The sequence below is a fragment of the Dermacentor albipictus genome, chromosome 7 (genome assembly GCF_038994185.2).
Source record: "Dermacentor albipictus isolate Rhodes 1998 colony chromosome 7, USDA_Dalb.pri_finalv2, whole genome shotgun sequence".
Classification (NCBI taxonomy): domain Eukaryota; kingdom Metazoa; phylum Arthropoda; class Arachnida; order Ixodida; family Ixodidae; genus Dermacentor; species Dermacentor albipictus.
In genome coordinates, this window is record NC_091827.1 from 81,954,267 (window position 1) to 81,966,890 (window position 12,624).

General features: G+C 45.9%; 1 long non-coding RNA gene across 1 annotated transcript; it reads left to right on the forward strand.

Moving 5' to 3' along the window:
• Positions 1 to 653: 653 nt before the first annotated feature.
• Positions 654 to 9,297, forward strand: LOC139048039 (uncharacterized). The gene is made up of 3 exons (XR_011507449.1): positions 654 to 733; positions 2,732 to 3,082; positions 9,135 to 9,297. It is a non-coding gene; the product is annotated as an uncharacterized lncRNA (long non-coding RNA).
• Positions 9,298 to 12,624: the final 3,327 nt, after the last annotated feature.

Consider the following 12,624-nt stretch of genomic DNA (forward strand, 5'->3'; position numbering starts at 1 on the left):
ATCATGTACTTTTATTGACGAAACTGTGATATCTTTTTAGTGGAAAAAACATTATGGTTGTTTATAGCTTTAAATTTTGAAAAAGATCATCAGCTGAATGCGCAAGCCACGAAACCAAAGTGCCATCTCGCATCGTATACCGTTGGTGTGCTTGGGGCTCATGTTCAAAGGTATGGTTTCTTTCCATGCCTATTTGTGACTGTCTGTGTGGCGGAAAAAATATCTGCTTGTTGCTTTCCTCATTAATAAAATGGATCCTTCAAAAATTGATGATTGGACGGTTATAACTCGGATACTTAAAAATGTTCTGTTCTTTTGAAAATGAATTCTTTTCTTCACCAATATCAGAATCTTTTACAGTGAAATTGATTTTTTCTCTTGTCAGTTTCAAATCCAAATCCAAATACAAGAACTTTTCACCTCCCCAACCTTTCAAACTAGATCATTCACAGCGTCGCCAACTGAAACTGAAATCATTTTATCACATCAATTTTTGCTATCGTTTTCCTAAATAACAGAATTCCCTCCAAAAACTCTATACGTATTCTGTTTTAGTATTATTTGTGAAAATCAAGATTACCACGCCTTACATTCGCTACTAGTTTAATCTTCTCTCATCTGTTGAAAATCAGGGTTCTGGGCTGATACCCTGCAGTGGGAAAGCGGCATGTTTCGAGGACCACGCAAGCAAGCAAGCAAGAAAGGAAGGAAGTTGCAAGGTTTCAACTGGCCGGTAAGTATCGCGCTGTGTCTTAAGCGTGGGCTTTCGTAATTTTCCTGCCGTGGCACTGCCCTTTCAGTACTGCGCGTATCAGCTGGGTTTTCTCGCTCGGGCATCGTTCCCCGCTATCTGCCCACCGCCACAGCGCCCTGAAATATCGCCAGTCACCAACACAACCGGTGAAAAGTGGCTGCACCGGAGAGTTCGATGGCTCGAGACAAAAGAACTCGGGACAAAAGACATGAAATGCAAAGGCAAGGAAGGGCAGTACACTCATCTTTCCTGTATTTCTTGGCGACTGATTCGATGCGTTTTAATAGAACTGCAGAATGTATAGCATTCTCGATAAAACCATGATGCGGATTAGATGCGAACGTGCAAGGGCGATCGCGTGGTGGCTAAAACGCAGTTGCTATTTGTCACGCCACTCGTACGTACTTTTGTGAGAGATCGACGCACTTATCAAGCGCGTGATTTATCACGCACGTGTAACAAAGATTGCTCATTTGGAAGATTCTGCCCACAAAAATACTACGGTGGCTGTGGGATGGTTCCCCACCTGCGGCAAGGTGGTTTTTGATCCACTTTCATTTATATTAATTTATTTTTTCTTTATTTCGTTTTCTACGCACAAATAATTGCCCCTATGTTGTCTTTGGTGTCAGTGTTTGTTGGCGTCTTCTGATATGACAAAATCAAAGTGATTCTAAAACGTGCACGAGGAATATAACCGAATTATTCGCTTCGTTTCCCAACTGTGTCTCTTACCATTTTCATTTCAACATAGAAGTATCAGGAAACCATGAAAGACCCGCTTCATATTACGGAAAGATTGTCCAAGCTACAGCTTGGACAATATTTTCTGGATAACCATGCATCTGAGTAACCATGAATCTTTCCATGGATAACCATATATAGTTATCCATGGGCGAATCTGTATTTTTTTTAGATGTGAAGACGAACGTTTGACGAAAATAAATGAATATATTTGTGCCCTGTGCATTTATTTCATGATATTAATTTCAATGGACAGGGCTGGAAGCGTCAGTGTGATAAATGTTGCTAAAGTTTCGGTTAGCGCGAGTGCGAGATTTGACTTTTAACGTACACCATGTATATTATTTTGTGCTGAATATTTTATTTCAACAGAGACTATGATATCATGGTCACTGCTATTTTATAAGTTAGGCTATGCTTCAGGCGGATAGCAGCAAGAAAATCTTCGACAATTTTGCTAATTATCCAAGCTGTGCAAGTTTACTTTTCAAATACCCACTTTAGGGCACATGTTGTGATTGCAAAACTGAAGCCGAGAATTATGGAAATCATGCTTGCTCAGCATAAATCCAAAATGTACTTCCACTTCCGAGGTACCTCTCCCCAAAGTCTGCTGAAGAATGTTCCTGGCGCTCCCGCTAAAATAATCGCGAATTGATAGTAGAGGAATGCTTTGTGGAACTGTAACGGAAATTAACGGACTGAAACTATTAACCTGTCTTGTAGCACATTTTAAGTTCAAATAGCTCGGAAGTAGTGCTAGGATTATGATTTCTGCTAAGGAGACATGATTTCACGACCCCTGGAGTTCAGTTTCACAATCAAAACATGCGCCCTAAATTAAGTAAATGGCCAAATTAATTTGCACATATTCGATAATTAGAAAAATTATTCCTGAGAGCTTTGTTACTACTAATGTCCGCTTAACCAAGTAGCCAGTCAACGAATTCGTACCTGACTTAAAACTCAATGACGAGCGCTCGTCCTGTCCGGCTCAAGTATTAATTCTTACAAACGAGCCCAAATTTCAGTTCTTGTAGGCAATCTGTAAAAAGAGCAGCAGGAGCCTAGACGTGGCACTTTCTTTTGAAACAAAGTGTTGCGCACAAAAAAAATAAAAAGCCGCCTCGTATATCCTTTCCTGATATACTTTTCTCAAATACCAGACGGCGTGCAATCAGTGATCAAAGCGGACGGATAGTTTTCTACAGCGTATATGCACTGTCATTGCAGAGCCTCCGTAAACAAGGCAACCAGGCGCAGGCCCATCCAGCTCTTCGCTAAATGCGGAAAGGAGAAGCCATGATGTGCAGCGCTTTCACGAAGCAGACCTCACCTCTATACGTCGCAGAAGCCGTCGTTCCTGTCGCAGTCGCTCCCGCGCCAGTGGCGGTCAAGATGCATTGTCGGCCACCAGCACAAAAGTCCAGAGAGTCCCGGAGTGTCCGCACCAAATCGCTGGAAAGCGTCCTGGTGCGCCTGGACGATCCCTGGCAGCCCGCGTCGAGCACTGTGATGAAAACAAGGCTGCTAACAAGCGTGTCGGAAGAAAGCCGTCCAGACGTGGGCATTGGACCTTCTAAGGTACTAGGATAGATACAAGGATAGCACACCATTGCGGAAGCATAACAACTTACTCGAAATTAACGAGTAATGCTTAATTTTGCACGGATGGTACACAGATAATCCAGACATTGTCAAATTATTTCGATAATACAGTAATGACAACGGAGGAACTCTGTATTGAACTTGGATGTACCAAGATCAGACCCGTAACCGTGAATGGGTTTAATGATGAATAGGATACAGAAAGTCGATGTGTAACTAGCAGTAAGTTTAGGAGGGGGCTTCGCAAGATATTTGCACTTTGTATAACAGTCTAGCTGTACAAAAAGAAAAAAAAAAGAGCGAAAGTTAACGGCCACACAACGAAGCACACAAATCGAAAATGCTTACGTAAAGTTATTAGGACCCTGGAACACCATTTGAACATGGTGATTACTTCACATGGACCACAGCATTAACAAATGGGGTGAATTTGCTTGCATGACCGATATAAAAATGTTTTTTAAACGAAGAAGACAAATAGTATACCAGTGCGCAGAAGAAGGAGCTTGTCATTTCGCACAAATTCCCACCTGCCATTTTCTTTCAAGTTCTCGAAATAGCCACTTTTCTTGCTCCTTCGCACGCACCAGGACTCACATAGGCTCTTGGTCGAGTTTCTTCGAGAGTGATCAAGCAGTGCCTCCGTCAATATACCAAGACCCAAGAAATATCACTCCTGATAAGGAAATTGTCAACCTGGTGGCCGCAATCAATGCTAATGTGCAATGTTATCGTGTTCGAGAACCGGCGCAGCGACGGGCCCGTAACAGAGCTTAAAGGTCTGGTACGGTCTGGTACCAGGTCTCGCTATTATGAGCTTACAAGCACAGAGCATACAATGTGCGATAACGATCGTGTCTGCAAAATATTACATCGCTACGCGCCGCGGAAAGACATGAAATTTAAAACCGAACGCTGTTTTTCCTTCTCTTCGCGGCCGCCGCGCCCCAAGCCGGAGGATGACGTACACGTGCTAGTGCGCCTGCGTAAACGTGTTTTCACTGTGACGTCGCTCGTGGTGACACGTGACTTCGCGAATTATTCAATTCGAGAATATAGGCAACATCTGTTATTTGTACAATAAGTGGCTTCAATAGGCGAAATAAAGCTAGGAGAAATAATGAAATACACAAACCGGACGTCTGCATGTTGTTCTTTTACTTCGCACCGCAGCAAAAGAGATCTACTTCCGTTTCGTTAGCTTGTTGCCTCGTGGTGCACTCGCACGTGAAGACAGCAAAACTATTGTCTGTTTTTACCGTGTTTCAACGCGGGGTCAAGATCTGTGATCCACTTGTGACTACCTCATTATTCGTGTAGCACTGACTTGTAGCGCTAGTCAGGTGTCCTCGTGCACATCGCGCCATACCGTGCGCAGCGCGAAACGAGACAATCACAACAGCTCGCGTACGACGCCGTTAGCGGAAGTACGCCGCACCGCAAGAAAGCGAGAAAAAAAAATGAATGCGGGGCCCGTGACGTATACGTCATGCGGCCCTCTAGGTCCACTATGAGAGAACGCAGGGAAGGAATTTCGCATGCGGAGGCTAGACGGCGCAGCTGGAGAGAGTCTCTCGCTTGGCAGTGGAGCTCGCCTCCTAATATCATGGGTTCGCGGCTCTGAAATATTTCTATCTCGGCTAATAATAAGCCGATTTGAAAACACTTTTGCGGCAGAATGCTCCCTAGAGGACGCGTAAGAACTTCCAGCGTATGACGAAAATTTTCTATGCGGCCTGGTGAGGGGCCCCTTAAGCCAGTTCGTTGTCACTTCGTTGTCCCCGCCGCGGGGGTCATTGCCCCCAGTTCGAACTGAAGGGGCAATCACGTCCCGGTTACCGATTGTTGGGGGGTCGGTTCCGAGGTGCTCTATAAGTCAGAAATGCGGTTCCAGAACCGTTTTTCGGCACCCAGCCAGGCACACTGACAGCGACCGCGCCGCACTTAGGCTACATTCCTTGCTCGACCAACTTTGACCTAGACCCCCACGTATGGCCTGCGAGCAACCTGTGTTTAGTTTCATGACTATGGACACCACAACGCACGCCTTTCTGCGGCGCCACTCTGTAAAACCACCACTGACTCCTTCCTATGAAGGCCGCTTTCACGTGGTTTCGCGTTCAGAGAAAACCTTGAAAATTGCCATTCGAGGCAAAGAAGGGACAGCATCGTGCGACCATGTGAAATCAGCCTATAGTGAACATTAACTCTTCATTAGTCTCCAGCATTCAAGGGGGGAGGGGGAGCCCAACAATAACTCTTCATTCTTTCCGCCATTCTCACTTAAGCCTCCAGCATTCAAGGGGGGGGGGGGGCAACATTAACTCTTCATTCCTTCCGCCATTCTCACTTAAGCCTCCAGCATTCAAGGGGGGGCAGGGAGCCCTTGTAGCGACCGTCCGTCAGTTTGTTGTCCCCACCGTGGGGTCATTGCCCCCTGCTCGAACTGAAGCGGCTGTCCCAATTGGGCACCACTACTCGCACTCCGCAAACCTGCTATTACTCCTAAAGTCAATCGACTCTCCTTCTCAACCTGTCAACACGTGTATTACCTGCCTCCAAGAAACCGAACTCCCAACAAGACCTACCCAAGATCTACTAGAAGGAAGAGAGCGCTGCCCTTCTGCGTGCGTGCCTTGAGGAGAAAGGGGGGGGGGGGGGCAAGAGATTGATTAAAAGCGGAAAAAGTTAGTCACAATGCTGTTTGCATGTTTGTGGCCCGGAGGACAACCGGAATGCTTGGCGGCATCCAAGAACGAGGGGCGCTGACAGACCTGTTTGTATTCGTTTCCCGCCAAATTTTGATACTGTCCTCTCCAACTACTCTTCTAGACGCCTTCATAGTTGGGACAGGCTTTAGAAAAGGAACTGATGCAGAAATTAACATGGCTAATAACGACAGTTTATTTTTACACAAGCAAGTGAAGAACTGAGGTTGCTTGTGGAGAACAATAAGATCTGGAACTCACACGTGCTGAAACATGAATAAATGAAGGTCGAGAACCGCTTCTAGGGACCTCGGAGACTTCCACTCGCGTGCGCTCTCCGCAAGTGGCACTCATCGCTAGCGGCTGGCGTCTCATGAAGAGGGAGCAGACGAAGCCGCGCTAAGTGGCCGTGACCGCCTCCGCGAAGTCGCGTCTATGTGAAGTAGGCTTTACGCAGTCTTACTAATTGGCGCATTATTATTACGAAAGTCTTCAGTGGTTCATTGAGCAATGGCCTTGAAAGAACCCTGCGTCTGGTGTTGTGGGACAAAAAAAGAAAGCACGTGACCTTCACCGAGAAAGGGGTGGTCGGAGAGGTGAACGAGCGACGCGCCTAGACAGAAAAACAGGTGTTGCGTCGCTGACTTGCCGCGGCGGCGGCGGCGGCGGTTGTGGCGATAGTTCGCTGCGAAGCGAGCGTGGCGGCGGTAGAGGACGCTGGCCCGGGGTCTAGCGGACTGCGCCGTAGGCTTCGGAAGTGCGCTACGGCCTCGGATTTTCGGCAAGCGAGGAAGGAGGTGCGAAGTGTGAAGCCGTGGGAGCAAAGCGTTCGGCCGCGAGTGCTGCTTTCCCCTGCCGAGAGAATGCAACATATTGTGTTCGGCTTGTGTTACACATTTCTAACACTTACTGGCGACAAGCATGCTGCACATTTAGGTAGTGCATTAAGTGTTCGCATGTGTCGTTGAGGAGGTCGACCTAAGGCGCCACACGTGTACTTCATACAGCGGCTCGTTATGTCTTCCACAGAGCCTGACCCCTCCGATCGTATCACCTAATGCATTGCCAAGTGTGCAAGAGGCTTTCACCTTCACGTGTTACAGGAGTGTAACATGCCGAACCTTTCGTAAGAACCTTGTTTACATTGCGAGTTACGAGCTTCCTTCCTGTCTACGGTAGTATATTTACTTAGTTGAATAAAAGAATTTCAAAACAACTCACTTTACAAAAAGTTTAAACGCGCCACTGATAGGCGGTGTCCAAAATATGACGTGTATGACGTGTTTCCGTTACCCGCAAATGCTTCCGCCGCATGCAGCCAGAAAAAATACAGCCTTCAAGATCTGCATCTGTTATCCAGAGGGTGCCACCACTGCAGTGGGGCATACATTTGGACACCACCTACAGACCTTTTTCGCGGAGCAGTTGGCTCTAGAGGAACGAGATGGCGCTTTCACAGGCGCGCCGCAAGTTGACTCAGCGAAAGCGCACGAATGCAAAACCATTACCATTTTAGCCCTTATACTGTGCGATCAGCTGTGGGAAACTAAAATGGGCGTTTGCGAAAGAACTGTGCTCTATTCATGCTGCAAGATATGTGATGGTAAGGGGAACACGTGTACAGTAGTTGGCTGCAAAAATAGTGACTGGCATATTAGGAACGCAATGCATCTGTGAGACCAAGTTCATGGGCCACTGGAACGTAAGGACAGTATGAGTTGCCGGCCCTCCGGGATGCATGGCTCTCCCTCGAGGCCAAAAAAATTAATTCATCTGCCAGCATTGTACCATAACATCAAAAGAAAAACTTCAACTCCGGAACGTCAGCTCGAAGTAGCACTCATTACATAGTGTCAAAAAGAGTAGCACTGCTTCTGGCATATTCAATCTCTGTTAACTCTACTGACATCCAACACAATTCACACGCAAAGTTACACCCTCTCTGTCCCCAACGTATCGAGAATAAGTAAGCGGGGACACGCTTGAATCAATGCGCAGGAGCATGGTGACAGTGCGACTATACCGACCGCAGTGGAATGTTCGAAGATGAAAGTTTCGTGACGGTATGAAAAGTAAGCGAGTGACTAGCAATAATAAGCATTTGCTACAAGCTAATAATAAGCACAGAAGATTCACGTTGTAAGCCCTTGTGCGGAGCAAAAACAAATCTGTTGTAACTGAGTAGACCTGCGAGCGATTACGCAGGAAAACTACGACACAAACACCGCATCGAAGAGCTTTGTTGGGTGAGAAACACTTCAAGCAGCTCCTTGAAACGGTTTGTCAAATACAGATTGTAGAGCAAAACACACTCATTGTTATTTCACTCATAAGCGGAAGGCTTCTATAGCTTGAAATACATTTATAGCACCGCTTCCATAGTACAAGCACCGTATACGCTGCTCGCGCACTTTGCACAAGGCGTAATGAGTTCCGGAAGCACTTGCATGTCCTCTAAAGCTGTGGCCAAAGCTTCATTTCGTTCACCCACTCACCGTCTATGATATCCGCGGCAGCAGAAGTTTGCTGAGCCGTACCGGGGTCGTGCACATCCAATTCAAACACGGAGGCAAGCAATGGACACGGCATCGCGTGATCAAACATGGCGGCGAGCGTGGCATTGCCGCGAAAGGGATCTATAGCACCGCTGGATGCAGCACTGTGTACATGCATATTGATCAGTGATTCAAACGCTATAATTGGTCGGCACAGCTGCCGGTGTTTCTTGCGGGCGCGGTGAACGCCGAGATTTCACTGGTGGGGGGGGGGGGAACAAACGCAGTAACAATGCGTCACGAAGGCCCTCAGTTTCATTTTATACCAAAATACATCAGCTCGATGACCCCTGTGGCCACCAGTGGGGCGAAATGTGCTGGTTGTCATGCGGTCCGATTATCGCGTTAGAATGGCAACCTCAACCTTTGATCTCGTGGCGATACAGAAAATCCCTTCTGTTACATTTGTGATGACGTTGTTTCTTCCCTGCTGTGGATGTGCGTGTTTTCTGGTGGAGACCTCTTGCAGTGTGCGTTGAACAGCCTCATGTAAAGACGGTGCTCCCAGAACACGTCAGTTCTTCGGTATTTTAACCGTAAAAAAAAATTGTAAACACAAAACAGGCATACATATGTGAACAAGCACATGTATAATCTTACGAGCTATCAGCGGCAGCTCGCCAAGCAAGAATCTTGTGCAGACATGGACATTTATTCACAGCGGTGATTAGTTCCTATACTTGTATATCCATTAAAAACATTCACGCGTAAGTTTTAACGCTTCCGCTGCATAGATACCAACCTTTCTCTTGCTCATTTTATCAGGTTGCCTCCGCCAGCAGTGTCGAGAGGAGTTCCTCGCATCGAGTCGCAGACCCCATAGTAATCCGGCTGTTTCCGGCCTCAGGAAAGACCTGGCCCACCACAACTGCAACTGAAAGCAAGACAATCGAAGGCGAGTGTTGTACAGCTATGCCCAAGAACGCCGTATTGCAGCCACTTGCGTGCAAGCACAATTGAAAAAAAAATGCTACTTGAGTATTACTCGTCTGATCTGTTCGCACACCTGAGAAGCTGACTCCAAGATAGGAAGATGCTGATGTCGAGTTGTAAAGGGGGTCCTAGCTATCATGCATAATGTCTTTTTATTTTTTTAACAAAGCGGGCCATTCTACACTATGATAACCAAGTCCATATTGATCCCATTCAAGTACAGCAGCCACCAGTGATTTTGTTGCTGATGCCATTAAATTATTACTTATTGCAATTAGCTGATATTTTAAATAACCGCTCTCGAATGGCATGCTGTCAGTCAACAACATGTAGGAACTTGAAAGGAACTTCAAGCTGCCATGTCCTCAGCCTGGTACTTTTTGCCCATTTATTCTTTTCCTGCTGATAACGAAAGCTGGAGAAAAATGAAAGACATCACGTGACTAAATGTCCGCCCGCATCAAAAAGTAGACTTCGGGATAAACAGTTTAAAGAGCCAGAGGAGAAGAATATACGTTCAGCTGTATTAGTAGATTACAATTTGGAAACACACTCACAAAGCAAAAAAAATTAAGAATAAGAAGCCAATCTTGCCGTGCGACGAGATTTCGTAAGCTAGTAAAGACGAGAAAACGAGTGAGGACGACGCCTTGAAATTTTATCTACGAGCTCGCCGTAATTTCCCAGTTTTGACGACATCTGGACAGGCCCACGTAATTGCTGACCGATAGGGAGGGACTGCGCTGTATTCTAAAGAAAAGCCAAAGAATAAACTTATCAAGTTTCAGGAACATTTACTCAGCCACTGTGGCTGAAATGCGAGAACATACCTTGAAATCGATGGCATCACACCTGCGTACCCACGCTGGAGATTCGTCGCCCGAAATTGAAAAAGAAGTTGACTTGGTTTTTTTTAATTTAATAATCAGTATATTTGTACAAAATTAAGAAAACTGTAGTTAGAAACAATAATTTAAAGTGTAAAGTGATGAAATATTTGTCTCTGTTGCCCCTTTACGTGCTTGTGTCTCTCCGTCAAAGTGTCTTGGTTGACACGTGATTAAGTTACAGGTATGACTGTTCAGTCAGAGCGGAAAGAAAGTCCTTATCAACGTATATAGCTGAGCGGTAGAAAAATAATTTTTCGCTTTGGAGTTAGAAATTAACCAAAGACATGAAGTAATTGGGTTGGTGAAACACTGGTTGGTTTCGAGTATGACTCTAGCGATGACTTTTCTGGATGTCTGGTCAGCGTGATAAAAATATTGATAGCTTTTAAAAAGTGTTCCGGAAATGCACGAGCTCAGTGTTATGGATACCTTGTTGGATATTGAAAAAAAAGGTTTTGGTGAGCAAGAGTTTGTGAACTGTTTTAACTGTTTATGGTAATACTACTTATGGTATGTTTACACTATTGATAGCTTTATAAATGTTATCGATCCTCTAAATAGGTAATTTATTTATATTTTGCTTCAAAACTACGTGCTCATCATAGGGGGACCTGCGCATATAGCAATCATAGGGAACACGTGACGGTATCTTGATCGTTCATTTATTGTTTGTTGCTTGTATTTAGAATTGAAACACTTTTATTTATTAATTTCACTATACAGTGAAATTTTGAAGATTGCACTTGAAATCCCCAGCTCGAGGCTAATTGGGATCAGAACACAATTCCGTAGAAAACAGCAAGAGGCAGGTAGCCCAAAATAGAGTAAGAGGTTGACCGCACGCGACATGTTCTGCAAGGAGCAACGACGGGGATAAGACATGTGCACACACGGCCGGTAAACATACAGGGGACGAACACAACGACAAACACGAATGTAGAACCACCCTATATAGCGGGATGCGGCGTTCGAAACCGGGTAACCTAGTAAAGGGCAGCGGGACACCGCGCAGCCCTTTACTGGGTTACCCGGTTAGCTAGCTGCTTATCGTTAATCATAAGCAGCTAGCTTTAGATGTGATAAAGTAGTGAACAAAAAAAAATTGAGTGCAGGGTGTATAGCAAGCGGAAGACAAATATTGAGCACTTAGAAGCAAGTGGAGTGCACCCGAAAACGCTGGCTTTTAAAGAAACAAGAAAGGGAGGCAATGAGATCACGGTACTACTGTTTTAGTGATGTCAGATGGCTAAGTGCTTGTTCTACTTTCTGTGCGTAAGCAGTTTCACCTGGACTACGCCAGCACTAAAATTCTTCGCTTATACCACACAGGTATAGCCTTAGTAACTAGAAAATTTCTTTGTAGCACAATGCGTGCATTGAATCCTCAGTACACAATGTTAGTAGCAGACACAAGTTTCACAATATTATCATTACCAATTACAAAAACATTAAAATTAACTTGCCTGGCAAATGGTAAAACACTGTGACGGGGCGTCAAATAGATGAAAAGGGAAGCACGATTTATAAACCGACTGCTTGCAGATATGGCCAAGAAGGCCGAACGCGTGCAACGTCCCGGTAATCGTCTTCTTTGTTAGTCCATAGAGGTGACTCATAACACCTAACCTTCCCGCGCTCGGAGCGCCTTCTCGGCGCAGTCTAATTACACAAGGAGGAGGCGGTGGAAAAGTACGGTGTCAAACGGGGATATGTGCATGTCACGAGATGACATGGTAGATGGTGAAGAACTGGCCAATGACCCAATCTCATAGTTAAGGTTAAGTTGCCGTAAAACTTTGCAACCTCCTGTGTAACGCGCAAGGCTTTTCAGAAAGACCTACGCGACGAGATGGAGTCCAAAGAAGTACACGAGATCCCCGAAAAAAGCAGAGGTGTTGGCGTGCGGTCATAACGGTGCTTTCGAAAAAACGTCAAGGGCACTTAGGCATCCCTATATGGACGAATGGGAAAGCATTGCGGCGTCTTCCCGTTGACGACTCGTTTTACGAAACGTAATGGCATTGTTTTCGCGTTGCTTTGTATCATTTCTCACATCACGTGCCTCGGCCTCCTTCGCGCAATTTCGTGGACGTCCGAAGGAGCTAGGCGCAGCTACTGACTCAAAGGTAGAAGTCCAAGGTTCATCCTTCGGAACACACGACAGAACTCACAGAAATCACCACACCGACTGGCAGTAAGTGGGCCAGTGCCGTCAGCGCCTTCTCAGCGGAAGGCGAGGTACGGTAACGGAGCATGGCGAGTGCCATAGGAGCCAGTTGTGGAAGGCGAAGACGTACGCGCGAGCAGTGACACGATCGTGTATCTGCGACCAAGTGACTTTTTGTACCATGTCGAACGACGCCGCCGGTTTTCTCCCTTCACGAGCCGTACAATGCTTTTGCATTAATAAATGCAAGTCGGAGAGTCGCTCA